Source organism: Pinus tabuliformis, chromosome 6 (assembly GCF_031772625.1).
Source record: "Pinus tabuliformis cultivar Carrire ecotype Pingquan chromosome 6, CPIR1, whole genome shotgun sequence".
Classification (NCBI taxonomy): Eukaryota; Viridiplantae; Streptophyta; class Pinopsida; order Pinales; family Pinaceae; genus Pinus; species Pinus tabuliformis.
The window spans coordinates 715828625-715855090 of NC_142292.1; positions in this window are offsets into that span (position 1 = coordinate 715828625).

Consider the following 26466-nt stretch of genomic DNA (forward strand, 5'->3'; position numbering starts at 1 on the left):
GGCCACACAGAGCCCAATAGAGATAGCGCAGAGGCTAGAGGGCCTACGTCATCCACGCAGAAGGAAGCAAGAGTGACGTAGAGGGTCCCAGAGGCTGCGCAGTGCCTTAGAGGGCTGACGCAGAGGCCAGGAGGGCTGACACAGTGCTTCAGTGGTGCTGGAGAGGGTTTCGTGGGGCAAGTTTTCTAAATACCTGCTTCTGAATAGAGAGGTATTATTGCCAATTGTTTTTCTCTGTCGGGTGAGCCAGTTTGGCACCCAGTTGTACTCAAGGATATACTGCATAATAATAAACCCTCAGAATTGTTGCATCGGTTTTCCCGCATTGGGTTTTTTCGAGGACGAGTTGTCCAAAAATAACGGTGTCACTTGTGTGTTTGTTTTCTTTCAGTTGTTGATCTGTAGATGGTTGAGACTGTATTATGTTTATTTCGTTATTTATATGTTTTAAATAACTTGTTCATAATTAACAAGTGGAAAAAATAAACCAAAAGAATACAGATTAAATTCTAATGGGTAATACTTAGAAATTTCAACATGGTATTAGAGTGTGGTTGCAGATCACAGGAGAGCTGAAAGCATTAGCTGAATCAGAGCATTTGCCGTAGAATCAGCTGTCCCAAGTGACAGAAGTTGATCCTTGCAGAAAGCGATAGAAGAAGGGTTGATGCGGAGGGACTGCGTCATCAGTTCGGGCCAGAGAGAGGCCAACGCAGAGGCTCAGGAGGGCAGAAAGCGGCTCACGCAGAGACCAGGAGGGTTGACACAGTTGGCCGAGGGAGCATTTTCCCTAGTGTCGGGATTGCGCAGAGCCTAGAGGCTTAATCCTTCAGTTGTTGGGGCATAGGAAGTTGTGGGAAGTTTACGGGAGTGAAGCTGGTGGGGCACTGTGGGAAGAACAATACCTAACAGGGCAAAACCAAGGTAGAGGGAGTCGCTACCAAGGCGGATTTCTAGCCAAGAAATCCGGATCAGTGTTGGAAGTGCACAAAAGACGGCTCACGCAGAGACCAGGAGGGTTGACACAGTTGGCCGAGGGAGCATTTTCCCCAGTGTCGGGATTGCGCAGAGCCTAGAGGCTTAGTCCTTCAGTTGTTGGGGCATAGGAAGTTGTGGGAAGTTTACGGGGGTGAAGCTGGTGGGGCACTGTGGGAAGAACAATACCTAACAGGGCAAAACCAAGGTAGAGGGAGTCGCTACCAAGGCGGATTTCTAGCCAAGAAATCCGGATCAGTGTTGGAAGTGCACAAAAGATCAGAAAAGTATGACTTGATGATTGGCAGGAGGATTTCTAGAAGGGAAATCGTGACTCAGAGGGAGTCTAGCAAAGAACTTCTAGGCGGGAAGTAGAGAGACTCAGCAGGAGTCGAAGAGAGAACTTCCAGAGGGAAGTAGAGAGACTCGGAGGAGTCGACAAGAAGAGCAGAGAGATGGCCATGAATGGGCTGAGGGATCAGGACAGGCTGGACGAGGCGTCCAACTTTGTGGTTTGGAAGGCTAGGATCCTGTCCATTCTAGATAGACATCGCATCAAGGCCTTCGCCTTAAGAACAATGGTGATCCCAGTTGACCCGGTTGATAATGAAAAGTACGAGGAGGCAATGGCCAAGGCAAAATGCATCATCCTTGATGGGGTCAAGGATCATGTGGTCCAACATATTGCCAAGAAGGAGACGACAAAGGAAATGTGGGACGCCTTGAAGAAATTGTACCAGCATACTTCCGTGTAGAGGAAGATGTTACTTGAGAATCAGCTGCGGTCATACTAGATGCAGAAGGGGGAGTAGATAGATCACTTCCTTGGTCGGTTGAAGGAGATTCGGGACCAATTGACTTCCATAGGGGCCACGCCGAATGAGGAGATGTTGGTGAGGACTGCTCTAAACGTAGTCTCCGAGGAGTGGGAGACATTTATCCAGAGCATTTTGGGCAGGGCAGATCTTCCAAATTGGGAAGAATTGTGGGCGGCTCTTCGTCAAGAAGAGATCAAACGGTTGAGCAAGATGGGATGTAGCAGCAAAGGAGTCCGGGTCAAGAAGGAAGAGGAAGAGGATGCAACTCTGGCATCTGCGGGAAAGCAGGAGAAGAGGAAGAAAAAGGACCTCTCCAAGGTCAAGTGCTTCAACTGTGGGGAACTGGGTCATTATGCGAACCAGTGTCCGAGGAAGAAGAACAAAGGAGAGGCATCTGACTCTAAGGCAGCACCAGTGAAGGTGGAAAAGGAGGTAGAGGAGGATGATGATTGTGCCATGAGTGCTCATGTACCTCTAGAGAAGAGGTGGGGAGACATCGAGCTGTAGTCAGGAGGACTACAGGCGATGAGGAGCAGGATCCTTAAGGTACCCTACCTCTTGGATCATACTTGGGAGCCCCGAAGAGAGAGTACTAGGACTGGCGGATGTCAATAGAAACTGATGTGGATGAAGCGACAGAGTGTGCTACAATGCAGTCGTCCCCGGGCAACGCGAGGTTAGTAGGCTGCAGCAGTGCGAGAGGCACGGAGAGTGTTTCAACAGTGCAGGATGGCACAGAGAGGTTTGCAACGGTGCGAGATGCAAGGAGTTGTTGTGGTAATGCAGAGGTCAGTAGAGGGAGCACTTGATAGAGGCAGAGAGAGCTTCAGCAGCGGGAGTGTTTCTAGCCTGATAGGGATGTTAGTAGTTGGGTGGATCAGTTACTTACTTCTCGGTAACTAAGTTGTAGTGCAGTAGAACGATGCAGCATAATGAGAGGGGGTTGCAGTGCAGATACAGTGTTGGGAGAAAGGACTAGTAGCAGCACGGATGCAGAGTGTTAATTATAGGTATGTTCTATGCTAGAGAAATTTATTTGATTTCTTTTCCATATTAGCAATCACATCAGCATAAAGTAAACTGCAGATAGAACATAAATATAAATCACAGAAGACAAGCCAAGACAAGAGGACACAAGATGTGGCGCAAGCTAGGGACAAACCCCCCAATGTGTGGGGAAACCCTTTGATCAAATCTTCTTTTATCTTCAAAGTTCAGCAGAGAAGGAGAGAGAGAGATATAATACATTTACAACAAAAGTCAACACTTTGACTTATCTGGATTTGAGCATAGATCATTTCCTATAATGATGAGATCAGTTGAAGATATTCTGCTTCAACTGAATCTCCTAGGTGATGACTTCACCTATCCATTTCGTTCATCTGGTGCACCTTACCATGTAGCACCATCATGCTGCATCATGCATCTTCATGCTTCATGCTGCCCATGCATCATCGTTATCATGTTGTCTGTGCATATGCTGCCCCTGCTAGTATGAATCATAGTCATCATGCTGCCTGTGCATCATCATGCTGCAGCACTATAATACTGTCATCAGCCTTAGCTGTTTGCTATGGCTTGCAGCCTAGCAAAGCAACTAGGCTATAGTTCCGAAATCCTCCATGCAGTCTCAAACGACACAATCATGTTATCGTCTACAGTAATCCGTTTTCATCACTGCGTATATATATATTGCCTGAATGAATTTGTGCATGTATATATATATTGACTGCGTGTATATATATACTGCTTGAGATATATATATGCCTGAGCTGCGTTGAATACATATATACCTGAGTGACTGCGTGCCTGCGTATATGTATCTATTGCTGCGTGGAAGTAGTCTCTGGACAGCGTATGAGACCATATGTGACAGCATTCCAATTTCATATATGACTGCGATCCATATATAAATGCGGCTGCGTTCCATATATAAATGCGGCTGCGTTCATGACTGTGTTCCTGTTCCATATATAAATGAGAGTTATATATGATCCATATATAAATGCGGCTGCATTCCATATATAAATGTTACTGCGTTCACATTACAACAGGTTCCTTTTTACCTTGTTTCCTTGATAGCATTCCATCATGTGATTGCGTTCCATGTACACTGCCTTCATTACCTTGACTGCGTTCATATGTACAGTCTTCAATACATGACTGCCTTCATTACTTGACTGCGTTCATATGCGTGTTAGGGTTTACAGCATCAACGTACCATAAATATATTAGCGTAACAACGTATATAGCGTATCAGCGTGTTAGGGTTCAGTTCGTAGATGAATACATCTCAGCAGATCCATGACTGCGTTGGATTATGACCTACGTAACCATGAACAGATCATGACTGTGTATATTATTTATAACCATGAACAACGTATACTGTATAAGGTTTCCCATGTATCAGCGTATAGAGATGAGCAACGTATCTGGTCTCCTTGAACAACATATAGAGATTCATCATTTGGATAGATGTCTTCTTGACCTGCGCAGGATTAGAGCATCCTTTTTTAGCTAGGGCATCATCTCTTTGGGATCTCTCCTTCTCCAAAAACCCAAGATGTGGAGAGGAGATCACCTAAAGAGTGTGTGTAAATGACATCAAATCCTCTTATATTTATACTAAAATGAAGAGGTTGAATAGACATGAAGTTGGGCTTCTAGAGCCTACATAAGATGTTGGTCGGCTTGATAATAAATCCATAATCAAAATAAATTCATATCTCCATAAATACCTATTGGAATCGGATGATCTTTGGATCAATCCTACACCTCTCAACGAGAGGGATCCAATAAAAATATCAGCTGCATAAATAAGCTGACCTACATGGAGTTTGGCCCTAGTTGCCAATTTAACACTCCCTCTCAACTAGGGAGAACTCCATCCGTTGATCCATAAGTCCCACTGTACTATCTCTGCCATCAGTGCCCTGCACTGCTCTGCTCTACTCAACTCTACTCAGCTCTGCTGGCTCTGCTCAGCTCTACTCAGCTCTGCTGGCTCTGCTCAGCTCTTCTCTGCTCTGCTCAGCTCTACTCAGCTCTGCTGGCTCTGCTCAGCTCTGCTGGCTCTGCTTAGCTCTACTAGCTTCGGCTCCTTGTATTGTAGAGTGCTCCATGTGTTATTGCCTTATTTGTTACGTGTATGGAATTATATCACTGTTTTAAGTTAGTCTCCATCACTTACTATATACATATACCGGGAGAAGTGAGCTCTATTATTTGTATTTTTTTTAAAGATGTCTTGTACAAAACAAGATGTTAGGGTTCACATGGAAATCTAGAGAACACTACAGCTAATGCCTTGTATGTCTTGTAGGGAACAAGATGCTAGGGTTTGTTACCACTCAAACCAGGAGGGGACCTAAAAGGGGTTCCTGAGAGGGCAACTGCTAGTTCAAGGGAAACAGTGGAGGCTTAGCCCACTGCCACCACAACTAAGTCTCCCTACTCTTTACGGGCTTTCACCGATGGGAGGAGTCCCGATAGTGTAGGGATCACTTTGTAAAGGGTTTCTATTGGTCATTTTCCATTAATTGTGCATTTTCTATATTATTAGGGATGAGGGTAGCTTCTTGGTTGAAATGTCCTGAAAACCCTTTCCCAAGGATGGAGTAAAAAATGGAACTTGCTTGCTCTTTAAGAAAGGGACTTGGTCCACTAGGGGTAAGGGGTGAGGATTGGAGGGTTGAGGGAGAAAGAATAGGCTTATAAAGGAGTTTCTCAATCCCTATAATCCTTGGAAACTTGGATTCTCAAGAGGTTTTTGACAAATAGTCTTTATTGAGAAGTGGGACCACACAGAGCCAATTGGACCCAACCCAGGTTCGAGGATGGAATATAGCAACCAATGATGTTCCTATCCTAGACAAGGTGAGGGGAAAGGACCAAACAAGAGTATTCACTTCAAAAGGTTGAATTAATCTTATTAAGGTCTAGCCTTGAAAGGACCAAACAAGAATATTCACTTCAAAAGGTTGAATTGATCCTATTAAGGTCTAGTCTTGGGGATACTTAGCCAAATTCGGTCCTAGAGCTAGGGCTTGGGATTCCTGGAGATTCCACCATCAAAATGGCCTCAAAATTGGAGGATAGGGAGGGGACCCACTAGCGCAGTAGCCTAGAGGAGAACGAAAAATTTCCTTGGCCCAATTGCCGGTAAATTGATGCCCTAGGGATGGGGAAAAGGGAAAAATGGTAAAAGGAAGATTAAAATGATCACCCCTTTTAGGGACCAGTGCCTAATTCACTTGGGGATATGGAGTCAAATATGATAATGAGTAAGAACTTGGTTTCTTGATGAAGGAGGCCCAGAAAGTCAACTTCATCCAATGTTGAGAGAAAGAAAAGAAAATCGACCTTCAAGCATTTATACTTCAAAGAAAATGATGCAAGCTTATCGAGACACAATCTCTAGGAAATTTCATTCATATAACACTGGCCCATACATTAAATTAGCTAAAACATGCTCAATTCCACTTTTCGATAATGTAGCAACTAGCCCTAATTTTAGCCGTATGCAACAACAAGAATAATAACATCAAAATTTACTTACAATGTTATAGAGAGATCACAAGACAAAGCTCCCAGACAAGATAAATAGTCCAAATCCTTACATCAAAATTCATCCATCATCCAAAATAATCCACCCAGGAAAACTTGTGAAGTTCTCTAAAGATAGAGAGATCCCAAGTCAAGTGATGATACAAATTAATGTATCTAACATCAATATATAGCCTCCTAAGTAGTTCGAATTAGCCTATGGGCCCCTAAAGATAAAATAATGTGGAAATAATAACTCCTAATGGTGACAAGCCCACCATACCACCATACCAGCTCATAATGTAAAAACAAGCCTCATAAGGGGCCAAATAATGATGTATCCATGTCGTAGGGCCCTCCAAAGGCTCAATAACATCTTGAAGTGCCATATTGAGGAATAAATTCCTCAGAATATGATGGACAAGGGGGTGGTCCCTTGTTCTCCAAGTAGTATACCTGTGGTGCTCTCAGTGGGTCTAAGGGCACATCAATGACCCCATGGGTCTCCATATGAATCAGAGATGTCTGTAGATCCTCTGCAATGGTCCAGGTGGTGGAATGAATGCTGCCATGACATCATACAAGTGTTGGGACACTTGCCAAGAGTGTGGGGCTCCTGTGGGGGCCTGCTGGGCATAGTGTACCAAGCATGTCACCATCGTCCCAAAAGTGGATCGCTAGTAGTCTTTGAACATCCATGAAGATCTGTGGAGTGTTGTCTGCTGCTGTGGAGGCCCATGGCTCTCTATGCACACCCTACATGTGCCAATGTGGACCTCTGGGGTCAGGATCCCATATAGGGAAGCCAAACCCAAATGGAAACCACTTGCAATCCTGCATAAGATCCAATGCATCCCCTAGGCTTCCAGTACAATTAGTCATTAAAATAATCGGGTAAAGGAGCTTACAAACCATGGATAACAAGGTGGGTACTTCATAATGGCATGCCCTTCCGTAGTGGGCTTTGGCATGTGCTAGTGTCTCCAAACTCCAAAGGGGGTTAGCCAAGGACCTTATTAGGTGGTTTCAACCATTGGAATGGGATAGTATGTCCAAGGTACATCCTTCTAATGGGGGTGGCAAGTGACAAATATGTTGATTTGGGGTAGCATCGGATGTGCTCTAGCCTCGAAACTTGGTGGAGAGGCTAAGGCACATGAGATATCCAATACCTAGAAATGGTTTGGGCAGATTCTAAACAGTTTGAGAGATATTAAAATAATTAATATTTTTAGTGGAGTCCCTAAGTCTAAACTTAGGGAAAATAAAATATTAATGTGTATTAGGGAAAATAAAATATTAATGTGTATTAATATAAAACTGTGTTAGAATGGTCCAAGAGTCATGGATCAAGCTAGAATTAATCTTAGCCGTTGATTAGGGACTTAATCTCAACCATTGAATTGTCAACGAGAAAAGTATAAGAGGAGGCTTGAGGTTCACTTGGAGAATACATCGAGTTGATCAAGATTTCGATTTTCTAGGGTAGGGTTTGCTGAGGAAATCGAAAGAGTGATCAGAGTTGCAGCTGAGGGGCAATGAATACAGAAGCAGAGAGGCAGAGATAGTACCAGGAGGATCAGCGCAGAAGCTGGGAGAGAGGGACGTAGAGCCAGCCAGAGGTTCACGCAGAGCCAGCCAGGGCTCACACAGAGGCAGCCAAGAGTTGTGTAGTGCCTCAGAGAGCCAACGTGGGTGACGCAGAGGCTCTAAGGGCTGACGTAGTGCCTCCAGAGGCTGACACAGGGCGAGCTAGGGTGACATTGGGCAAACGCTGGGCCAGAAAGGGCTGACGCAGTCCCTAGAGGCTGACGCTGGGGTTTTTGTGGGGCAGATTGGAGCTGGGAGTTGTCAGAGTGTTTATCTAGGGTTTCAGCTGGAATATCTGTCTCCGAAGGAGAGGTACTACTGTCGAGATTATTCTCTGTTGGGTGAGTTGGTTTTGGCACCCAGATTGTATTATGAAACTGCTTAATAATTAAAACCCTCAGATAGCTGCACCAGTTTTCCCACATTGGGTTTTTCTGAGGACATTGGTCCAAAAACAACGGTGTCACTTGTGTGCTTGTTTTGTTTCCTTTAGTTGATGATCTGTAATGTGTTAAGCATGTACTTGTATTTATTTTCAGTGTTTACATGGTAAATAACTTGTTAATTAATTAGAACAAGTAGGCAGAAATAAATCAGAAAAGTACATGAAGGGTTTCTAATAGTTAGACTTAGAAATTCCAACATGGTATCAAAGCGTGGTTGCAGATCACAGGAGAACTGAGGACATCAGCTGAGCAGAGCAAAGAAGTGGAAACAGCTGTCCCGAGTGATAGAAGTTGTTTCTAGCAAGAGAGCAGCAAGGGGTGACGCAGTGCCTGCGTCAATAAGTTTGAGCTGGGAAGAGGATCAATGCAGTGGCAGAGGGGAGCAGACTCAACCTACATAGTGCTTGGTCATCTTTCTCAGTCAGGAAGAATTGACACCCATGGCTAGGAGGTGCGGATTTCGATGGTGCCGGGATTGCGCAGAGCCTAGAAGCTCTAACCTTTAGTTTGTTGGGGCTTAGAGGCTATGGGTAAGTTGCAGAGTGAAGTTGGTGGGGTACTGTGGTCAGAAAAGTGCCTAACAGGGCAAGACCAAGGAGGGAGTTGCTGCCAAGGATTTCTAGCCAAAAAATCTGAATCAGTGGTGTAGCTGCACTAATGATCGGAGTGGGGGCATCTCGACATTGGAAAAATGGTTTCCAGGAGGGAAACCGAGGCTAAGAGGGAGTCACACCAAGAACTTCCAAGAGGGAAGTAGAGGAGCAACGAGATGGCAGTGAACGGGGTAAGAGACCAAGAGAAAATGGATAGAGCTTCAAACTTCGTAGTCTGGAAGGCCAAAATCTTATCTGTTCTAGAGTCAAGCACTTTGCCTTGAGGACAATAGCAGTCCCAGTTGACCTGGCTGATAACGATAAGTACGAGGATGGAATGGCGAGGGCTAAGAGCATCATCCTTGATGGGGTCAAGGACCATATAGTACCACATATTGTTGAGAAGAATACGACAAATGAGATGTGGGAGGCCCCAATGAAATTGTATCAGCATACTTCCGTGCAGAGGAAGATGCTACTAGATGCAGAAGGTTGAACAAATCGACACCTTCCTCAGTCGATTGAAGGAGATCTAGGATCAGTTGACTTCCATAGGGGCCAAGCCGGATCAAGAATTGATGGTGAGAACAAACCTGAATGCAGTCTCCGAAGACTGGGAGGTGTTTGTCCAGAGCATACTAGGTAGGGCGACCCTTCCAGTTTGGGAGGAAATGTGGGCATCTCTTCGCCAAGAAGAGATCAGAAGGCTAAGCAAGGCGGGAAGCAGTGGCAAGGGGATTAGAATCAAGAAGGAAGAAGAGGAGGATGCTGCCCTAGCATCTAAGGGAAAGCAGGAGAAACGGAAGAAGAAGGACCTCTCCAAGGTCAAATGCTTCAACTGTGGGGAACTGGGTCACTATGCGAGCCAGTGTCTGAGGAAGAAGAGCAAAGGAGAGGCTTCCGAGACCAAGGCTGCGCTAGCAAGGGTGGAGAAGGAAGTGGAGACAGGCGATGATTGTGCCCACTGTCACCTTAGCTAAAGCTCCCTGCTCTTTACAGACTTTTACCGATGGGAGGAGTCCTGGTATGAGAGGAATCACTAGAATAGATGATTGAATGATGGGATATGAAGTGATTTCTAAAGCTTATTCACAAGAGAGGCTCAGATAATGGGCTTACTTACTATAGAAGCAAGATGAATGGCCCTCTTAGAAGGGATAGGGGATTACCAAGACCTAGGGTTGGAGAGTATTACTTGAAACGAGGTGCCCAAGATCAAGAATTCCTGAAGAATAGGGTTTTTAGGTAATCTTTGTGAAATTGAAGTTATATGGTAGTGGGACCATAAAGAACACCAATTGGGCCCAGACGAGGTTAAGGGTTTAGATTAGAGTAACCAATAGATGATCTTTACCAAGTTATGGAGGAGAATAGGATCAAAGGAATTGAATCTCTCTTGGAATTTGAGTGCAATGATCCTAATGAAGCCACCAACCAAAGGGAACTTAGGGGAGAGAACGGTCCTCAAGCTAGGGTTTGGAATATCTCGAGATCCCACCATGGGATCGACCTCAAATTTGTATGACCTCTCAAGAAGACCCAATCGAAGTAATGGACCAATTTTCATGGATTTTCAATGGTTAAACATGATTTTATGATGATGCCCTAGGGAGCCAACTAGGTTGGGGCTTAGAAAGAGGAAGAGAAGGTGAGAAGAATATTTTTTCGTGATCACCTTAGGACTAGACCAGTGCCTAGCCAATTGGGAGAATGGAGTCAAATGAAATCAACATTTAGATAGGCTTAATTCCAACCAAGGAATTCCCCAGCAACTTTGTATAGCCCGAGCAACAACTAGGTTACAAAGGGAAATTTATACTTCTTTATATTGCAAATGATGACTTATCAAGGCAATTCATGAGCATTCATGTACCTCTAGGGCAATAATTCACCATACTTCAAATGGATCCTGCAAGGTTTAGATACTAGGGGGCAGCAGCTTGCCTCCTACCAAGCACATTATATCCACCTAGCCTACCACTTGCCTAAGTGTGAACAATATATGGAGTCTCACTTCTATGCAACAACAAGCTATCTCAATACTAAGGAAGTGGCCAAGATATGGGTAATGGAACTATCGAGGTCTGACACATGAATCCCTGTTAAACCACTCCAACCTTCTTCTATTCACTTGAAAAAAAGATTGAGAGTACAAAATAGTAGCCCTCTTTCCACACACTGACTAACCCCCCTAATCCATCGAATTTACACAATATATACATCAAAAATCATGAGTGCCACCTAATGGAACCGAATTTCCCAAAGAGAAATTGATTTTCCACCTGTGAGAGGGAATATAGAACTGTTTACATAATTGTAGGAACTGCCTACCTACTAGTATCTCCAACCAAATCCATAATAAAATTATTAATGACTACGTCAAAATAAGTTTTTTAAACCCTTAAGAACCAAAATACATCTATTACAATCATTAAAATTGGTTTCAGAAGACCAGAAATCGAATTTGTTGGTCAAAATGTTTCATTGTCCAAAAACACAGCGCAAACGCACTGCGCAAGTCCTTGTGATTGATATTTTTTTAATATCTCCTATACGGTGAATCAGATTGAGTTGATTTTTTGTTAGTAGGTTAATATCATCATAATGCTTCTCCACAGAAAATGTAGCTATATCTGACACGGATTTTGAGAAAATCCAAAAATGGTTGTAGATGACGGTGGCCCGTTTCTCAAAAATCATGAAGCATTTAGACTTGAAATTAAGTGGGTTTATTCATCTCACCTCCATACATTTCTTGTAAAAAATTCATGGCAAATAGGTACAAGGTTTAAGAGATAAGGTAAAAATATGTTGACTGTCTAAACGAGCAACGACAGGTGTTGTGTTTCTTCAAATGCACAACATACTTGCGCAACACTCCAATCTTGAACTATCTCTGGTCATCCTTTGAACTGCTGAAGGCTATGGGCTGGTGTGGAATGATCCATGCAACATTGCAAATCCATCAGACAAGTTGTAAACCAAGCACAAACCTCCAAGGTTCAAAAACTCTCCTTGTAGCAAAAATGCAACACAGTTGCGTAATAGACCTTCATCTGTTTGATTTGATTTGCTGCTGACCTTCTGATTAAGAAAATGATTGAGATATGATGTTGGCATTCACAAAAACCTCCTTATACCTTCGTGAATAAGAAGTAGTGCCAAAAAACATGCTCTATCACCAAAAATTTGATGCCTTGGTAGAAGTGCAACACCCCATGCAGACAACACACAGCGAGCTTCTTGTGTATTCTAGGAGCATCCAAGGAACAAATGCATACCTTTAGTGAATGATTTTGAAAACCAAGATGCATATTTATTCCTACATAAACTTCTAGAGCATTCTTCCTTGTTGTCATGATGAAGATATGATTCCTACAACTGACCTATATGACTCATCATAACTGACCCATAATAACTGACACCACTCATGATATGAAATTTTTCGTTACTTTTCTCATGATGACAAATGAACCCCTACTTTCTCTTTTTTCATGGCATCACATGACACCAAACCTTTACTTTGCTAAATAGGCCCCTTTGAGATTTTTTTGGACCTTAGAACCTTTATATGCTACTTAAACCCTCTACCTCAGACTTTTATTGATAAATGACCCTTGTTAGACCATGATATTCATGAGATCAAGACTAATACTTTACAAATTGACTTTCAAGTGCATAGAAAGATTGAAATGACTAAGATCGCTATAATATAGGACCCTAACATTGGCTCCAATGGGGATGGCATCCTTCCTGTGAGGTGCCAAGAACACCGTAGACCATGTGCCTGACCATCATCGTTCCTACAACCTATTCCTACTTTGAAACCACTGCAACTGAAACCAAACTAGAAACCTGTTTCAATCCTCAAACTGAACCAAATCCATTGAAATGAGAATCACTGTACAAATTGAAACTCACAAATGCACATTGCAAACTGAGAATGAATGCTGAAAAGTACCAATATTCCAAAACAAATTGCTAGAAACCATCACACTATTGAAAAAGATGCTCAGAGAGTTGAGCTTATTCATCATACCTACCTACTCAAAACTACTAGAAACATCTACTAGATCAAGTAATAGAAAAATTCTAGTGTAACCATAAAAGCAAATGGCTATTTGATTGTGTTTTCTCATATTTTCCTCGAGCAGAAAGAAAAATTTGGAGAATGGCAACGCAAACTCCATCCTGAACCCAATTCCTCTATTGGTGAGCAACATAAATTCCCTCGATAAATTCAATAAGTAGGCAAAAGAATCTTTAAGAATAGGAATGATCATTACATCTTCAATTTCACTGCAATCCTCATGATCATTTTCAATTGAAAAAATATATGTCTATTGAACATCTTTTTCGTCTACAAGAAAAAACTTTGAATGTTCTTGAAAGACTTCAAATGAAACAGCCACATCATGGCATGAAATCTTGAATTGTTTCTTTATTTTCCAAAGGGTCTAAAACAACTTGCTCTTCATTATCCTCTTGTAACTGTGGAGTATAGTTGTCATTGTTTAGGTCACTTATTTCATGAATAACACCTTCATCTTCATTTAAAGTGAGCTCACTGCTTTGAGTTTCCATACATACAATTTCATAACTCAAAATTTGATAAGTTTCTTCTTGGAATAAAGACTGAAGAAATAAAAGGGTTGATGAAAAATTTGATTGTCTATCCTATTCTTTCTCTCGGTGACTTAACATCTGACAAGACTACTGTAAATCGTCATCAACTTCAGAGGATGAAACATGACTATCTGCATCAGGATGTTGATCTACTTCATTTTCAGGCAAGAGAGAAGTTACCATTTCTTCTTGGTGATGAAAAGGGCTCTCGTACAAAGCTTCCAGGATTTCTTCATCTATGAACTCTTCATCGCCATAGGAATTTTCCAGATTTTGAATGAAATCCTCAAAATGGTCACAACAATTCTCAACCAATGACAAAGAAGGATGAGATTCTTTGTATTTCTCAAAAAATACTAAATGAAAATCTTTAAGGGAATAAAATCTACGAGGTGGCAAACCTTCTTTGTATTTCTCAAAAAATACTAAATGAAAATCTTAAGGGAATACAAGCTACAAGGTGGCAGACCTACATACCAATGTCTCGATTTTTCCTCCAAGGTAGCCATGACAATCTTCATGAAAAACAACCTTTAGCTTACGCACATGCATGTGAAACTTCTCAAAAAATACTAAATGAAAATATTTAAGGGAATATAAGCTACGAGGTGGCAAACCTTCATACCAATATCTAGATTTTTCCTCCAAGGTAGCCATGAACATCTTCATGAAAAACAACCTTTAGCTTATGCACATGCATGTGAAACTTCAAAAAATACTAAATCAATATCTTTAAGGGAATAAAAGCTACGAGGTGGCAAACCTTCTTTGTATTTCTCAAAAAATACTAAATGAAAATCTTAAGGGAATACAAGCTACGAGGTGGCAGACCTACATACCAATGTCTCAATTTTTCCTCTAAGGTAGCCATGACAATCTTCATGAAAAACAACCTTTAGCTTACGCACATGCATGTGAAACTTCTCAAAAAATACTAAATGAAAATATTTAAGGGAATATAAGCTACGAGGTAGCAAACCTTCATACCAATATCTAGATTTTTCCTCCAAGGTAGCCATGAACATCTTCATGAAAAACAACCTTTAGCTTACGCACATGCATGTGAAACTTCACGAAATGAGGAGCAGCATCATCTCCTACCTGATCTCTAAATTTTGACAAACTTTGCCAATCTACATGAGGCGTGTGATTTAGAAAACTTGGAATGTGATCTCGTTTTAAAGGAGCATACCTTGCAGATATAGAACTCATCTTGAGCTAGTAGAGGTTCCAGTAAAACCCTGATTTTTGGATCTTTCTATCAATGGAGTCTTTGGATCAGGTTGAAACTTGATTGGAGTCGCCAGGTGAATGGTACAACCTTCATGTGTCTGACTATTGTCCACCATCCATTAGATTTTAAACTTTGATGATCTTTCACGAGGAAGATGGAACCTTTCGCTTCCCCGACAACGACGACAGATTGTTAGCACTCTGTAATTTCCTTTAGGCTGAAAAAGGATTATAAAGGCAACCACAAACCACTTTTAGACTAGAACCTAGCCCTTCTAGCCTTGGAGAGGGCTCTCTCACTAAAGTTATCTCAGTCAATTAGCTGACTGAATGATTTCTGATCTTAGGCTAGTTATGAGGATCAAAAGAGTAGGTTGATTTCAATGTTTTGCAAGCAGGTGGGAGAAGACACATCCATTGGGCATGGAGTCACCCTCTGCTAATGGTTTCAAGTGAATAAGGGATAATGAGGTGATTTAGGCAGGGGCAAGATAGGCAGTTTGTTGGTATTTTAACCTGATTCATTGTAGATAGGGCGAATGAAGAGTTGTGAGGATGACACTAGAGCATCAGATTACAAGATGAATTCTAAATGTCATAAGAGGAAAACATAGACTGTTCAACTAACATAAAACAAAACACAAGAAGTAGTGAATTCTGAGATATTTTCTTGTTAAGCCAAACATGAAGACATGTATTAAAGCATGAAACTAACAATAAATGATTCACAATACAGAAAAACACATTACCAACAAGGTCTGACACATGAATCCCTGTTAAACCACTCCAACCTTCTTCTATTCACTTGAAAAATTGATTGAAAGTACAAAATAACAATCTTCTTTGCACACACTGACTAATCCCCCTTCTATATTGAATTTACACAATATATACGGTAAAAATCATGAGTTCCACCTAATGGAACTGAATTTCCCAAAGAGAGATTGGTTTTCCACTTGTGAGAGGGAATATAGCACTGTTTACATAATTGTAGGAACTTCCTACCTACTAGTATCTCCAACCAAATCCACAATAAAATTATTAATGACTACATCAAAATAAGTTTTTTAAACCCTCAAGAACCAAAAGACATCTATTACATTCATTAAAATTGGTTTCAAAAGGCTAGAAGTCGAATTTGTTGGTCAAAATGTTTGATTGTCCAAAAACGAAGCGCAAACGCGGAGCGCACTTGCGTAGCAAACCTTGTGACTGATATTTTGACTCATATATAGTCCGGATGGATCTTGTCTCTCATTCCATAATTGAGGATAGATATTATGTATGGTATGCACATATCTTCCTTCATTTAAGAACGGAACGGGGAGGAAGGTAGCAACAACCAACGGATAATTTGACTAAGGAAAGGGGGGGACTTATTTCTAAGAAGCATAGGTTTGACATGATAACCTTCATGGGGATGGCCCAAAGAAAATAGTCTTTGTTCTATCCTATTAAGTGACTTATATGGTGGAGGGATTTGAGGAGGTTCTTTTCCTAATAAGAGACTTGAGCTATAGTACATAAACCTATTGGTGTACTCAAAGAGCGTGTCAGTGTCCCATTCATTCAACCTAACCCATCAAAACTAGTATATGACTCTGCTTCCATCAAGATGCATGTTCTCCTAGGTATGTAATGTATCTATTCCGACAGGGTATGCTTGTTAGCCTAGGCGTTGTATGCATGGTTGTTAGCTGCCTATCTCTCGACACAACTTTACTTACATCTTTTTAATATCTCCTAAACAATGAATTATATTGAGCTGCTTTTTAGTCAGTAGGTTAATATCATCATAATGCTTCTCCACAAAAAAATTGAGCTAAATTCGACTCATGATTTCAAGAAAATCTGAAAATGGTTGTAGATGATGGTGGCCCGTTTCACAAAAATCATGAAATGTTTAGACCTAAAATTAAGTGAGTTTATTCATCTCACTTCCATATAGCGACAAGTGCTGTGTTTCTTCAAATGCGCAACGTACTTGTGCAACACTCCAATCTTGAACTATCTCTGGTCATCCTATGAACTACTGAAAGCTTATGGGATGGTGTGGAATGATCCATTCAACATTGCAAATCCATCAGACAAGTTGTAAACCAAGCGCAAACCTCCAAACTTCAAAAACTCTCCTTGTAGGAAAAACAGAGCACAGTTGCACAACAGACCTTCATCTATTTGATTTGATCTGATGTTGACCTTTTGATAGAGAAAATGATTGAGATATGATGTTGACATTCACAAAAACCTCCTTATACCTTCATGCATAGGAATTAGTGCCAAAAACCATGCTCTATCACCAAAAATTTGATGCCTTGGTAGAAGCGCAACACCCCCTGCAAACAACGTGCATCAAGCTTCTTGTGGATTCTAGGAGCGTCCAAGGAACAAATGCATGCATTTAGTGAGTGATTTTGAAAACCAAGATGCATATGCCACTACAACAAAACAGGTCATTGGTGAGGGTCATGCCTATGATGGACCTTTAAGGTTCATCACCAATGTCACAAATGGTGACAGTCCTTAAAAAAACATTGTTGTAAGTGTATATAATGATGGTCCTTTAAGGTTTGTCGCCAAATCCATTTTCAATGACACTTTTGGTGAGGGTCGTTAAAGGCCCATCACCAATTCTCTCTTTGGTGACACTTCTAATGATGATCATTTATTGACCCTCACCAATGCTCTTTTTGGTTACTTTTGGTGACGGTCAAAAAATGTTCGTCATCATTGATCATTCCAATGAGTTTTTTATGACGTTATGTGCTTGTTACTATATTTTTGGTCAAAATATAGCGATTTAAGACCATTGTTGTGGACTCTTTTTCATTATGTGTCCAAGGCCATAATGTTTAGAGTTAGTCAATTTGTTAAGAAGTAATTAGTGTGTATCATTTCCCTCAAGTAATGAGAATATAGTTTTACTATGATTCAACACATGATTCATCTCTATTAGGTTTATTATCTAGCAAATTCCATTTAGATAAAGTTCCACTAGTGTGTGTAGGAACCATATTATTTAATACATAATCAAGATCTCTCAATTCTATTAATGAGAGAGACCTAGCACTCCTCAACAGTCTTGGTACAACTTAACATGCTTTGGCACACACTAACACTCCTTGGCACCTCGCATGTCTTGGAACATATTTTGGAACATATTTGTACCTATAACATCTTGCCATGACTAGGACGCCCAAGAATATGTTGGAATGTCCTAACACAACATAGCACTCTCCTAGCATGTGTTGGCATGCCTTGTAGTCCCTAGCATGCTATGGAACACCTTGGCATGCATTGACATACATTGGCACTTGGCACACATTGGCACTTTGCATGTATTGGAACATATTATTAGTGTGCCTAGCACACCCCTTTTGAAAATATAAAGTCTCGACTTATTAACCATCTTATGTGTTCATTTCCTTGCATTTTAGCTTGGTTCTTCATTTTTTTGCCTTGAAACTCCTTGAAACACAATGGCATACCTTGCACATCCTGACATGCCTTGGCACCTCGCATGTCTTGGCATGCCTTAGCACTATTTGGCACATGTTAGCACACCCTGGAACTCCCTAGCACACTTTGGCACTTCTTGACATGCCCTGATATTCCCTAGCATGCCTTACCACTGCTTAGCATACCTTGTCACTCCCTCCTTGGCATGACAACTAGCACTCATTAACACTCTCTAATACGCACTCATATGCATTCACTTCCACGCATTTTGACCTAGTGCTCCCTTGTGTTGTCCTAGTACTCCCTAATACTCCTCGGCATGCAATGGCACTCTCTAGCACACCTTAGCACTCTTCGACGTGCCCTGCCACTTCATAGCATGCATAACACTCCTTGACACACATTGGCACTTGGCACGTGTTGGCGCTTGGCAAGTCTTATGCATGTCTGACATGCATTGAGATGCCTTGGTATGCTTTGGCATGGTTTAATATTAAATTTATTTGAGATCAATTATTGGAAAGTAGATGAGAAGCAACAGAGGAATATTTGGCACTTAGAATGCACTAAGACTTGGCACTTGGCACCTATTGGCATCTAGTGTGCCCCTCTTGGAAAAGGTAAATTGATGACTTATTAACCTTGTTATGTGTTCATTTCCTTATAGTTTAACTTGTTTCTCCCTTTTTTTGCCTTGACAGTCCCTAGCATGCATTGTCACACCCTTGCACATCTTGCCATACGTTAGCACTTGGCACATCTTAGCATGGTTGACACGCGTTCACACTATATGGCACATGTTAGAATGCCCTAGCACTCCCTAGCATGTCTTGGCACTCATGCTGTCACAACTAGCTAGCCTTGCATTTTTTCACAACTTGGGAACCCAATCAAGTCCTTGGCTACTGCAATTCATGTGACATTGGCTTACTTCAGCCACGACAACTTCACCAATTACACCTACTACAAGTAGATTGTGCCTTATTCACCTAAGAACTGCCTATAACTCGTCTTAAGTTAAACATGTCCAAGATAAACTATTGAAATTTGCAATAAGAAATGTTAAATATAACATCTACAAACTTTGATTTAATTTGTCCTTGAATTAAATTGTAATTCTATTCTCATAGCAACTGTTAACTAAGTTAAGTTGACTTAGTTGACTTAGGAAATTTGAGTTTGAATTCTATCTAGAGTCATGTAGAGTGATCCCTAAATTTTAGGGTCCCAGGTTGAGTTCTTTTGAGTTGTAATTAGTTAACTCAGTCTAACTGAGTTATAGTCAGTTAAACTAGTTCTAACTGTTGGAGGAACTAGTAGGAGTCTAGTAGTGGGGAAGTGCACTAGTGCATCCTCAGTACCACACCAATTAATTGAAGATTCACTCATAAATAACTCATGCATGTCAGTTCAAAGGAAGACCCAATTGAGATTAGAGTTCAGGGACAATGTACTATCAGTTGTATAATTTTCCAAGTTGTACAGATGGTGCATGTAATCAGTTGAGGGCCTATGGATGGATTGCACAGTCATGGGTGGAGAATTTCCACATTAAATAGAGGCTAATTCTCTCAGGAATTGTGTAAGGAAGTAGGGGCTTGGCAGGCAGCAGAATTAGCTAAGTGTTGGCTTGAGCTGGCTTGTGAGGCAGAGAGTTAGATTGTATTGTGTAGGAATTTTTCGAGTTGAACAAGCATTGTATTTTATTCTCAGATCTTCTAGTTAATGCAATATAGATAGTTGGGGTTTTTAGCAGTTGCTTTCCTCAGAGAAATATTGTGTTATGTGCAATTGATATTCTTCCTCTTATTCTTATTGTTTTCATCGATCAATTTTGGTTTGCTGATGAGTAGAGTAGATTCTTGTTTCATGTTTTATTGTATCACATAATTTGCTGAATCTATAGTAAAAATCTACATGGTATTGGAGTTGAAGACAGTATAGAAGTGCAGAATTCGAGTTTGGTGTGTAGGTGAAATCGAATTTGCAAGTTCATACTTCAGAGTCAACAATATGTCATTCTATGGCTGATGAGTAGAGTGGATTCTCGTCTTATGTTTTAGAATATCACATAAGTTGTTGAATCTATAGTAAAAATATACCCTAAAATTTAGGGATCATTGTACATGACTCTAGATAGACTTCTAACTCGAATTTCCTAAGCCAACTAAGTCAACTTAACTTAGTTAACTGTAACAAGTTGCTATGAGAATAGAATTACAATTTAATTCCCAATTTAATTCAAGAACAAATTAAATTAGAATTTCTAGATGTTATTTTTAACATTTCTTGTTGCAAGTTTCAACACTCCCTCTCAACAAGAAAGGAATTCAACTTTATCCCGTTCCGGTCCCTTTGGAATCTTTTGCATGCAACACTTTTCTCTAGTGGTGTTGCTGTTGCAACTTCTGAAACTGAAAAAGCATTCGAACTAAATCAGTTTGATGCATCTATCACCAGAGTCTCTGACTGCTACTAGCTACTACACTGTCTACTAAAAACTCTACGTTGTTGCTCACTCATCACTACTACCAACTTTGCTCTGCGCTCCCCAGTATCTGGCTGTTTCTAGTCTCTGCCTTTGTCACTTTGACATCTGATTGCATCAATTGCCACTAATCCCTCCTACTAATGTGTACTATGGGCTCCCATAGCAAGGTAATGATCCATGAGACAAAACATCTCACTAGACCCTGCCCAATTTATGAACTCTTGGGACTATTTCTTCACATCGCCCCACCTCTCACCTGGAGGTATGGCTGCATGTGCTCCCTTTGCTCACTTGACTGAGAATTTCTCCCTACTGGAGGTCTCTGCTTGAGTGGTTGTCTCCACTCGGTCTCCTCTCTGCTTCTCTAATTATGGCTGCTCCACAACTTTCTAAGACTGCTTCTGAGGCTACATGTTGAGAGGTAATTCACGCTCCCTCTCAACCACCAAGTCTCTAACCTTTGCCTTGCTCCTCAAAGCTTTGTGTGCATCTTGTACCTCAAGTGCATACAGGTTCTTGACTCAACACCAATCTGTTTCACCTGTCCTGTGGCGATGTGTCTAAGGTAAATCTTTCCCTTACTAAAAATCACATCGTAGCCACGATCTTCTAATACCGCAACAGAAATAAGATTCTTATTTAGTCTCGGAACATACATCACATTTGTGATTCTGAGAGGGGAGCCAGACTCCCTCTGAAAGGTAATTGTACCGATGTCGGTCGCGCTATACCTCCCATCATCTCCAAACTCTATGTTTTGCTTGAGGTCTTTCTCCTCAAAGTCATTGAAGAGATCTCTATTCCCAATCATATGGAATGAGGCACTATTGTCGAGATACCACATGATTCCCATTACAGTGTTGGCCATGCATACAATGAGAGTGAAATCAAGTTCGAATTGTGAAGCTAAAGCTTCACCTAGTGCTGCAATTGCAGGCTCCTTCTTGCTTGCTTTATTCTGTGGGCAATTCGTGGCAAAGTGCCCGTACTCGTGACAATGAAAACGCTTGAATTTTGACAAGTTCTTCTTCTTGCCGCCCTCCTCGCCTTGAGACTTCTTTCCCTTGACTTTATTTTCTTTGTTGACTAATGCAAATTCCTCTTCCACTTCTTTGGAAGAGGTCCCATCTCTGGTGTTTCGTCGAAACTCTTCTTGTACCAAGTCATACCACAACACTCCCACTCTATAGCTTCTCCCTCCCATTAACTAAGTCCTAATAACTATGCCAACTCTTGGGAAGTCCTAGAAGTGCTAGGATCACCAGATCGTCTTTGGCAACAGTAATCTCGACACTTCCAAGCTCATCCCGGCATTTGGTGAACTTGGTCAAGTACCTCGGAATACAGTTGCCCTTCTCCATCTTGATCATTTTGAGTTTGTCCTTCAGTACCAACTTCCTGTGGTCACTGCTCTTTTGAAACAGTTCTGTCAATGCCTTCCACATTACGCTCAAATATTCACCCAGTCTTCAGCTGTCAACATCACTTTATGATGGCTTGTCAAGGGCTACTTTGGGTAGCCAACATGTTGCCCTCCAATAGTCCAATGACACCCAATACGTCACTGCAAAATCTACTCCTAGTTGAGGTCTCCAATTGCCCAAGTCAACCTCAACACGACTCCCATAGGTTGCAACTAGAACTGATCCAAAACTGGTCAACACTTTGACCCAACATAAGACAAATCTGGCTCCAAATTTGATGTATAGTTGTTATAACTATGACTTGGCTAGGGCATCATAGTGACCCACATCAGCGCTAAAACACACCCACACAGTCCCTTAAACAACTGCGACTTTCCTCCACATGTATGCTCTGCCTCCACGCTAAAGTTTTGGCACTTATTAGCACTCAAACAACCCTATGCATGCCTTTTTCTGAGGTGTTAAGGCCTGCAACCTACCCACACTTCCTCCTTGAACTCACAACCTGCTTAAACAAAGATACATGTCCATAAAACATGCCCCAACAGACCTGAGTCTTACCTCTCCTAGCTCAGCCTTCCTGCAGGTGTAAACAACCCCCCAAACAATCACGAGAAGCCTCCAAAACAACCTCCCTCCTTCGCTGAAGTGCCCTCTTTCTTACGACCCAAACAAAGGTATAAATTCTTCCTTAGCCGAGTTTCTTATGCTCCTTTTCTGCCTTGCGTTGCATGGATGGATTAGCTAAAATGATGTTTAATCACCTCATATTTATATCCAATATGAGGGCTCCAACGAATTGCAACAAGAGGGCTTGCCAACTTGTCATTAGGCTTCTTAACACTAGGTTGACTTGACTTCTTCTCATGCAAACCCACACATATACACACATATACTTCAAAAAATCGTATCTCATCAAGGATATCTCGGAATTCGACGATTCTCAAAGCGTTGGATTCTCATTTTCGCCCTCTATCATCTCATCTCATCACATGCCCAAAATACTCCATGGTTTTGGCCCAAATCACGATGGGTGAAAAATTGTAACCTTGGGTTCCAAGCCCACAATTGACTCTTCTGGTGCTCCACCCTCCAAACCCTAAGCCCTAGGGCTTGGAGTACCTTCCAAGCTACTCAAAAATCAACACTCCCTCTTAGTGAGGGAGGTACTTCAAAGACTAGGAAGTAACTCATCGTCATCATCACTGCTCGCAACACTTGCCTAACTCTTGGCACTCACCACTGCAACAATCCATGTAGTATGAACTACGCCTCTCTCAAAAGTGTCGTTGTCACTGGAAGCATCCTGCTTATTCTTCTTCTCCTAGAATGTCTTCCACTCTCTCCATGATTCCTTCTTGGCAGCTATAACAACACCCTTGCTCCCCACTGACCATGCGCTCTTCTTGGGCTGCAAAGCCTCCCTCTGAATCTACAAACTTCCTCTAGAACTCGACTCTCCCTGAGCCTTCGGAACCTGGACCTTCTTTCTTGGAACCTATACCTGTACCTTTGAAGCCTGCACCTGCAATTACTTCTCTAGAACCTGTACCTATATCTCTAAAGCCTGCACCTACAACTACTTCTGGAACCTGCACCTGTTTCGCCTACTCCTTCTTCGCATGATCTATAAGCTTTGCCCGTCAACCTATATATACCATGCTCTCTAACTCCAGGCATAATACCTGCGGAGCTAGAGCCTCTGGGCCCGAGTCTTTCCTTCCCAGTCTGGAATAGGACCTCAAACCAGTGTTCCACAGGGTCGTGTCCCCCCACCTGGGGTTCGAGTTTCCTAGCTCCCTTGCGCTCCGGGGACTTGGGGACGAGAGGGGACGTTTCCCCACGCTCCCAAAAAATAGGGTACGTGAGGAAACTTGAAAGGGGTCGTTTCCTCCATTTTTGGGGTCGTTTCCTAGGTGAAAGGGGTCTTGAGGGGTCGTTTCCCTAGAAAAAATTCGCAATTTTTTTATGAAACAAAAAAATCGTAATTTTTAATATTTGTTGACCGACCGTGAAGGGTTTACATTATGTTCATTTCACATTTCATTTTTTGTTTGCTCCTTCGTTGAACTGAACACTGTTGCCATCGCCAAGCAGCCTTCTGTCTGCTCCTTCGTTGAATGGAACGCTGCCGCTCATGTATCAGACTTGACTTTTATATTATTCAATATTCAATGTTCATAGTTGGAAGTGGAACATCAATATGGTTTAAAGTTTAAAGTTTAAAACTTTAAACATTTATAATTTTATAATTTATTTTCATTGTGCATTGTTAGTAAGTTAGTAGTTACATTGTACAGTTACAAAGTTATATGTATGATGTATGATTATAATTTATATGATAATGATATCAATGATCAAGCTTTTCGTTTTAAAACTTTAAACATTTATAATTTTATAATTTATTTTCACTGTGCATTGTTAGTAAGTTAGTAGTTACATTGTACAGTTACAAACTTACATGTATGATGTATGATTATAATTTATATGATAATGATATCAATGATCATGCTTTTCGTTTTAAATTTGTTTCAGTTATATGATTCATCGATTTATATTTTATATTTATAAGTTTTTAAGACCCCGACGTCCCCCCACGTTTCCTAAAAATTGGTGGGGAGCTTTTGCATAGGTCACTCCTGTGTATCCCCGCTCCCTCACCTCCCCATACCCGAAACTTGGTCGAACATTGCCTCAAACCCCTTCTTCTCAATCATCGAGATAGATAGCACCCTATATCTGAGTCCTGGTACAAACAATACATCCTGGACCTGCATCACCCGTCTTGTCTCCATCTTGAATGGCACAACTCTTGATCCTCGGATCTCCTTCTGACTCTTGTCGCCCAACACCATGTGCAACTTCGAGTCCCATTCAGCTAGAGTCTCAAAAACCTCCTGTGACCCTGTCATATGTTTCGTCGCACCATTGTCCACGTACCATCCATCCTCATCGATAGTACCTTGCGAGAAATGAGAGATCATAGCAAAGTCCTCCTCCTCCAATCTCTTGGTGAGAGCATCTATCTTAGTAGAAGTGGTGACACCGACAACCCGCTTCCCTTTATTCTTCTCGTCATCTCCCTTTTGCTTCGTCGGACATCTCGACAAAAAATGACTCATCTCACCACAGTTGAAATACTTGACTTTACTCAAGTCTTCCTTTTGCTTACCCTTCATTCGTGCTGCAAGTGCCATGTAATCATCTGAAGCCCTCTTCTTTGGATGAAGATCCTCGTCTCACAACTCCTCCTAAATGAAGTCGTCCCACAACCTATTCTAGTCTGGCAACGATCCCCTTGATGAAGGGCTTCCATTCCTCAGTGAATCCTTTCAAAGAAATCCTCATCATATCAGAATCTGAAATAGTCACATCAACGACAGGAAGCTCATCTTTGACTTGAGACAATCTCGTTAGATACGAAGTCACTCCTTCACCCTGTATCATCTTGGAGGATTTCAACTTATCCTCCAATACCAGTAACCGATTTTCATTCTTATTTGGAACAAATTCTGAAGAGCCATCCACATCTCATGTGCATTGTTCTTCCCAGACAAATGAGGTATTAGGGGATCCTTCACACCATCAAGGATGATCAATCTCGCCCTCATATCCAAATCCTTCTACAATTCCATCTCCTTTGGGTTTCTTGATGGCTTTCTCGGCAAACTCCTTGTTGACCTAGAAGATCAACTTGATCCTTTCCTTCCATTGACTATAGTTGGACAACCCCTCCAACCTGTCCTCATATCGAGGACGAACTTGCAACTTCGACATTGTCACCTACAATGTGACCAACTTCCTCTTAAGTTGTACTTAGTTGTGCACTCTGATGATTCACTGTCTTCCAAAGTAGCTTAGACACACTCAAATACTATGTTGAATTTCCACGATCTTGGGTCTAGGATAGAATCTTAGAATCACTGACGCTACCAAACTAAGAATCTCAACAAAAGCTACTTTGCACAACGGAATATAATGTAGAAATTCTCACTGTAGATTAAACTAATTATGCAATGTACTAAAGCAAAATACTTATTCTACTTCTAAAATCAAACTTGCAGAAGCTTAATCGATTTTGAGCAAGATCAATCAGAACACATATAACAGAGAAGAAGAAATCATACACATGAAACACAGAATAATACTCTGGGGAAAGCCTCAGCTAAAAGCCTCGATCTTTGTATTATCATACAAGTGGAAATATCTCAGGAACACAAAGCTTTAGCTCTCAGGCTATCCAGCTCTCAGTACAATCCCTCGCTA